At 45.7% G+C, this 6000-nt stretch overlaps 1 non-coding gene across 1 annotated transcript; it reads left to right on the top strand.

Moving 5' to 3' along the window:
- The first annotated feature begins 5399 nt into the window (after positions 1-5399).
- trnal-aag (transfer RNA leucine (anticodon AAG)) lies at positions 5400-5482 on the top strand. Its single transcript has one exon. It is a non-coding gene; the product is annotated as a tRNA-Leu (tRNA).
- Positions 5483-6000: the final 518 nt, after the last annotated feature.

Here is a 6000-nt window from a genome sequence, read left to right as displayed (position 1 = left end):
GACGGTAGAAAGGGGAAAAATCGACCGTGGATATCTAAGGAGGTGAGGGAGAGTATCAAATTGAAGGAAAAACATACAAAGTGTCAAAAATTAGTGGGAGACTAGAGGACTGGGAAGTCTTTAGGGGACAACAGAAAACTACTAAAAAAAGGCATAAAGAAGAGTAAGGTAGACTATGAAAGTAAACTGGCTGAGAACATAAAAGCAGATAGTAACAGCTTCTACAAATATATAAGACAAAAAAGAGTGGCTAAGGTAAATATTGGTCCTTTGGAAGACAAGAAGGGAGATTTAATAATAGGAGATGGGGAAATGGCTGAGGAGCTGAACAGGTTTTTTGGGTCAATCTTCACAGTGGAGGATACAAATAACATGCCAGTGACTGATGGAAATAAAGATATGATTGGTGAGGACCTTTGAGATGATTGTAATCACTAAGGAGGCAGTATTGGGCAAGCTAATGGGGCTAAAGGTAGACAAGTCTCCTGGCCCTGATGGGCTGCATCCCAGAGTGTTAAAAGAGATGGCGATGGAAATTGTTAACGCACTAGTGCTAATTTACCAAAATTCACTAGACTCTGGGGTGGTCCCAGAGGATTGGAAAGTAGCAAACGTGACACCACTGGTTAAAAAAGGAGGTCGGCAGGAAGCGGGTAATTATAGGCCGGTAAGCTTAACTTCGGTTGTAGGGAAAATGGTGGAATCTATCATTAAGGATGAAATAGCGGGGCACCTGGAGGGAAATTGTCCCATTGGGCAGACGCAGCATGGGTTCGCAAAGGATAGTTCGTGTCTGACTAATTTGGAAGAATTTTTTGAGGACGTTACCAGTGCAGTAGATAACGGGGAGCCAATGGATGTGGTATATCTGGATTTCCAGAAAGCTTTTGACAAGGTGCCGCACAAAAGGTTGCTGCATAAACTAAAGATACATGGCATTGAGGGTAAAGTGGTAGCATGGGTAGAGGATTGGTTAACTAACAGAAAGCAGAGAGTGGGGATCAAAGGGGTGTTTCTCTGGTTGGCAACCTGTAACTAGTGGGGTCCCTCAAGGATCAGCGTTGGGCCCGCAGTTATTCACAATTTACATAGACTATTTGGAGTTGGGGACCAAGTGCAATGTGTCAAAATCTGCAGACGACACTAAGATGAGTGGTAAAGCAAAAAGTGCAGAGAATACCGGAAGTCTGTAGAAGGATTTGGATACGTTAGGTGAATGGGATAGGGTCTGGCAGATGGAGTTCAATGTTGCCAAGTCTGAGGCTATCCATTTTGGGAGGAATAACAGCAGAATGGATTATTATTTAAACGGTAAGATGTTAAAACATGCTGCTGTGCAGAGGGACCTGGGTGTGCTGGTGCACGAGTCGCAAAAAGTTGGTGTGCAGGTGCAACAGGTGATTAAGAAGGCTAATCGAGTTTTGTCTTTCATTGCTAGAGAGATGGAGTTCAAGACTAGTGAGTTTATGCTGCAATTGTATAGGGTGTTGGTGAGGCCGCATCTGGAGTATTGTGTTCAGTTTTGGTCTCCTTACCTGAGAAAGGACATATTGGCACTGGAGGGACTGCAGAGGAGATTCACTAGGTTGATCCCAGAGTTGAGGCGATTAGATTATGACGCGAGGTTGAGCAGACTGGGACTGTACTCATTGGAGTTTAGAAGGATGCGGGGGGGATCTTATTGAGACATATAAAATTATGAAGGGAATAGATAGGATAGATGCGGGCAGGTTGTTTCCACTGGTCGGGGAAAGCAGAATCAGGGGGCATAGCCTCAAAATAAGGGGAGGTAGATTTGGGACGGAGTGTAGGAGGAACTTCGTCACCCAAAGGGTTGTGAATCTCTGGAATTCCTTGCCCAGTGAAGCAGTTGAGGCTTCTTCTTTAAACGTTTTTAAGAAAAAGATTAATGCCTTTCTAAAGAATAAAGGGATTCGGGGATATGGTGAACGGGCCGGAGAGTGGAGCTGAGTCCACAAAGATCAGCCATGATCTCATTAAATGGCGGAGCCGGCTCGAGGGGCCAGATGGCCTACTCCTGTTCCTAGTTCTTATGTTCTTATGTCTTCTTCATTCATGGGACTAATGTCGGGATGAGACTGCAAGAAACATTCTGATAGGTATTTGCTTCAAAGCAAACAGGAACGTGTGTTATGTTTACTTTTGGTGTGAGGGAGAATGTAAATAGCAGAGAACAGCCTCGAATCCTCGACCTCAGGCTAATAACCCAGCACGCTTCCGCTGCGGCACTCTGCTCCTTAAACCAGGAGACACAACATTACTGCCCTGCGGTAGCCACACAACTATTCACTTCCTCATTTATTCTTTCAACAAGAACACACTTTTTAGCACACTGATTCTGGTCAGCATATTTCAGTTAATTTACCTTCGTGCTCAGTGGTTGTTCTGTGAAGGTGATGTGATTTCTTCTGTGACGTTGTTCTGATGGGAAAGTGGGAGTGACTGGAATCACCTTCATAGAATGAAGTTCGGGAACAAAGTTTCACCTCTTTGGGAACGTTGTTCACGTTGTTATTGATTTCTTCAAACTTTGCCTCAAGACCGACGCCGAAGAGCGTTAACCACGAGCAGAGTGGCGCAGCAGAAGCGTGCTGGGCCCATAACCCAGAGGTCGATGGATCGAAACCATCCTCTGCTATTTATATTCTCACTCACACCAAACGGAAACAAGTTGCTATTGGTCAGCAGCACATCTGCGATTTTCTTTATTGGTATCAAAGTTTTGCTTTAAGTCTGATCCGGTCTTGGACACCTGTTCTTCAGCTACCCACACTGCAGTCCATGTGACTAAGTTGACTTCTCCCAGAACACTCTTCTGGCGCCTCTACTGGGTGACCGTTCAACTGTTTGGACACTGGAGGGGTTGTTCGGCTCCATGTCTCTGAAACCAGCACAGGGAGCAGCTTAGGAGAGATATTGCAGTCGCCAGAATGCAACTCTCCAATTGGATACTTCACGTCTCTCAGATCTTAGACATTCAATACCGTCGTGCGAGGAACAGGTTGAGCGGGAATTTGGTCCTTGTTGATTGGAGCAAACTGATGAATGCAGCAATGAGAAGCTCCTTAACCCCCAGCAGTTTGGACAACGATGGCACTCAGATACAGGACTGCCTGGGGTTCAAAATTAGGAAAAGCATATCTTGTTTGAAAGGAAATGACGATGAAGATAGAATTTAAGTCGATTTGTGCACGGATCTTAAATTTGACGCGAGCGCATCAGGATGGCCGAGCGGCTAAGGAGCTACGTTCAGGTCGCAGTCTCTTCTGGAGGCGTGGGTTCCACTCACACCCCTGATTTTGACTTTTCCTCCACGAGGTTAAATTTTTCCAGGAAGATCCAATAGCTCCCTTTCAGTGGAAAAACATTGGCCTCAGGGCATCAGATTCCGCTTAAATACGCACAGCAAGACTCCACAGGCAAAAGCGCAGTTAATGACTCTATAACTTGCTTCAGTAAACTGGTTGAGGAATGAATATTGATCCCAGGACTCCGGGACAAATTCGTCTTCATTTCTTGTAAGTAGTCTGGCTGGTTGGATTGTTCACATCCGTCCGAGAGGGAAAATGGGAAATCTGTTTCTATTGTGATTCATTGCTCGATAAAGCTTTATTTCCTTGTTGGCCCCCTGTGAGTTATTACTGGATATCGTTCTATATCTATATTGCCCCTCTGTGGGGTACTGCTCGATAACGTTTCCGTCCAGCTTTGACAAAGGGTCACCTGGACTCGAAACGTTTGCTCTTTTCTCTCCCTTCAGATGCTGTCAGACCGTCTGAGACTTTAAAGAATTTTCTCTGTGGTTCCCTATGTGTGAGCTTTACAATGTTGTAATGTGCCATGCTGCCTCCTTCATTCCTGGGACTAATGTCAGGATGAGACTGCAAAAAGTTTCTGATAGGTATTTGCTGCAAAGCAAACATGAATCTGCGTTATGTTAACTTTTGGTGTGAGGGAGAATGTAAATAGCAGAGAATAGCCTCGATTCCTCTACCTCTGGCTAATGGCCCAGCACGCTTCCACTGCGCACTCTGCTCCTTAAACCAGGAGCTACAACATTACTGCCTTGCGGTAGCCACACAACTATTCACTTCCTTATTTTTTCTTTCAACAGGAACACACTTTTGAACACACTAATACTGGTCAGCATAGTTCAGATAATTTATTTTCGTGCTGAATGGTTGTTCTGTGAAGGTGATGTGATTGATTCTGTGACGTTATTCTGATGGGAAAGTGGGGAGTGACTGGAATCACCTTCATAGAATGAAGTTCGTGACGGAAGTTTCACTCTCTGGTAACATTAATCACGCTGTTACTGATTTCTTCAAATCTTGCCTCAAGTCCGACCCCGAAGAGAGTCAACCACGAGCAGAGTGGCGCAGCGGAAGCGTGCTGGGCCCATAACCCAGAAGTCGATGGATTGAAACCATCCTCTGCTATTCGTGTTCTCACTCACACCAAACGGAAACAAGTTGCTATTGGTCAGCAGCACATCTGCGATTTTCTTTATTGGTATCAAAGTTTTGCTTTCAGTCTGATCCGGTCTTGGACACCTGTTCTTCAGCTACCCACACTGCAGTCGATGTGACTAAGTTGACTTCTCCCAGAACACTCTCCTGGCGCCTCGACTGGATGACCGTTCACCTGTTTGGACACTGGAGGGGTTGTTCGGCTCCATGTCTCTGAAACCAGCACAGGGAGCAGCTGTGGAGAGAGATTGCAGTCGCCAGAATGCAACTCTCCAATTGGATACTTCACGTCTCTCAGATCTTAGACATTCAATACCTTCGTGCGAGGAACAGGTTGAGCGGGACTTTGGTCCTTGTTGATTGGAGCAAACTGATGAATGCGGCAATGAGAAGCTCCTTAACCCCCAGCAGTTTGGACAAGGATGGCACTCAGATACAGGACATTGGGTGGGGTTCAAAAGTAGCGAAAGCATATCTTGTTTGAAATGAAATGACGATGAAGATAGAATTTAAGTCGATTTGTACACGGAACGTAGTTTTGCCGCCAGCGCGTCAGGACGGCCGAGTGGCTATGGCGCTGCGTTAAGGTCGCAGTCTTCTCTAGAAGCGTGGGTTCGAATCGCACTTTTGACATTAACTTTTCCTCCACGAAATGTTCAACCCCAGGAAGATCCAATACCTCACATTCAATGGGCAAGTGGTGGTACGGACTTTGTAGATTGGAGCAAACTGATCAATGCAGAAATGAGAGCTCCTTAACACACAGCGTCTTCGAGAAGGATGGCACTCAGATACAAGAGTCTGGCTGGCGTTCAAAAATAGTAAAACCTCATCTAGTTTGAAATGAAATGAAGATGAAAATTGAATTAAAATCGATTTGCCCATGGAGCATATCTTTGATCGCAGCGCGTCGGGATGGCCGAGCGGTCGAAGGCGCTGCGTTAAGGTTGCAGTCTCCTCTGGAGGCGTGTGTTCGAATCCCACTTCTGACATTAACTTTTCCTCCACGAGGTTACGTGTTTCCAGCTAAGCGTTCAACACCAGGAAGATCCAATACCTCCGATTCAATTGGGAAGCGGTGGCGTAAAGACATGAGATTGCTGCTCACATTCTCAAAGCAAGGCCCAACAGACAGAAGCCCAGCCCATGACTGGATGATCTGCTCTGTGAGCCTGGTTGAGGAAATAATATTGATCGCAGGACGCCGGGTAACATTTCTCTTCTCTTGTTGTAAATAGTCTGGCTGGTTCGAATGTCGAGGTGTCTCAGTTGAACTCTCCTAGAAACCTATTCTGCCGCCTTTACTGGATGAACTTCCTGCTGTTTGGACACTTAAGGGTTCTTCGGCTACTTGTCTGTGAAAGCAGCAGCAATGGAGAGTGATTCGAGTCGCCAGAATGCAACTCTCCAATTGGATCCTTCACTCCACTCATATCTTACACTCTCAATACTTCGTGTGAGGAACAGTAAGGCGGCAGTTCGGACTTTCTTGATTAGAGAAAACTGTTCA

Source organism: Scyliorhinus torazame, chromosome 24, assembly GCF_047496885.1.
Source record: "Scyliorhinus torazame isolate Kashiwa2021f chromosome 24, sScyTor2.1, whole genome shotgun sequence".
Lineage (NCBI taxonomy): Eukaryota > Metazoa > Chordata > Chondrichthyes > Carcharhiniformes > Scyliorhinidae > Scyliorhinus > Scyliorhinus torazame.
The sequence above is the reverse complement of the archived record's forward strand: the minus strand, read 5'-3'. Positions and strand labels throughout refer to the sequence as shown.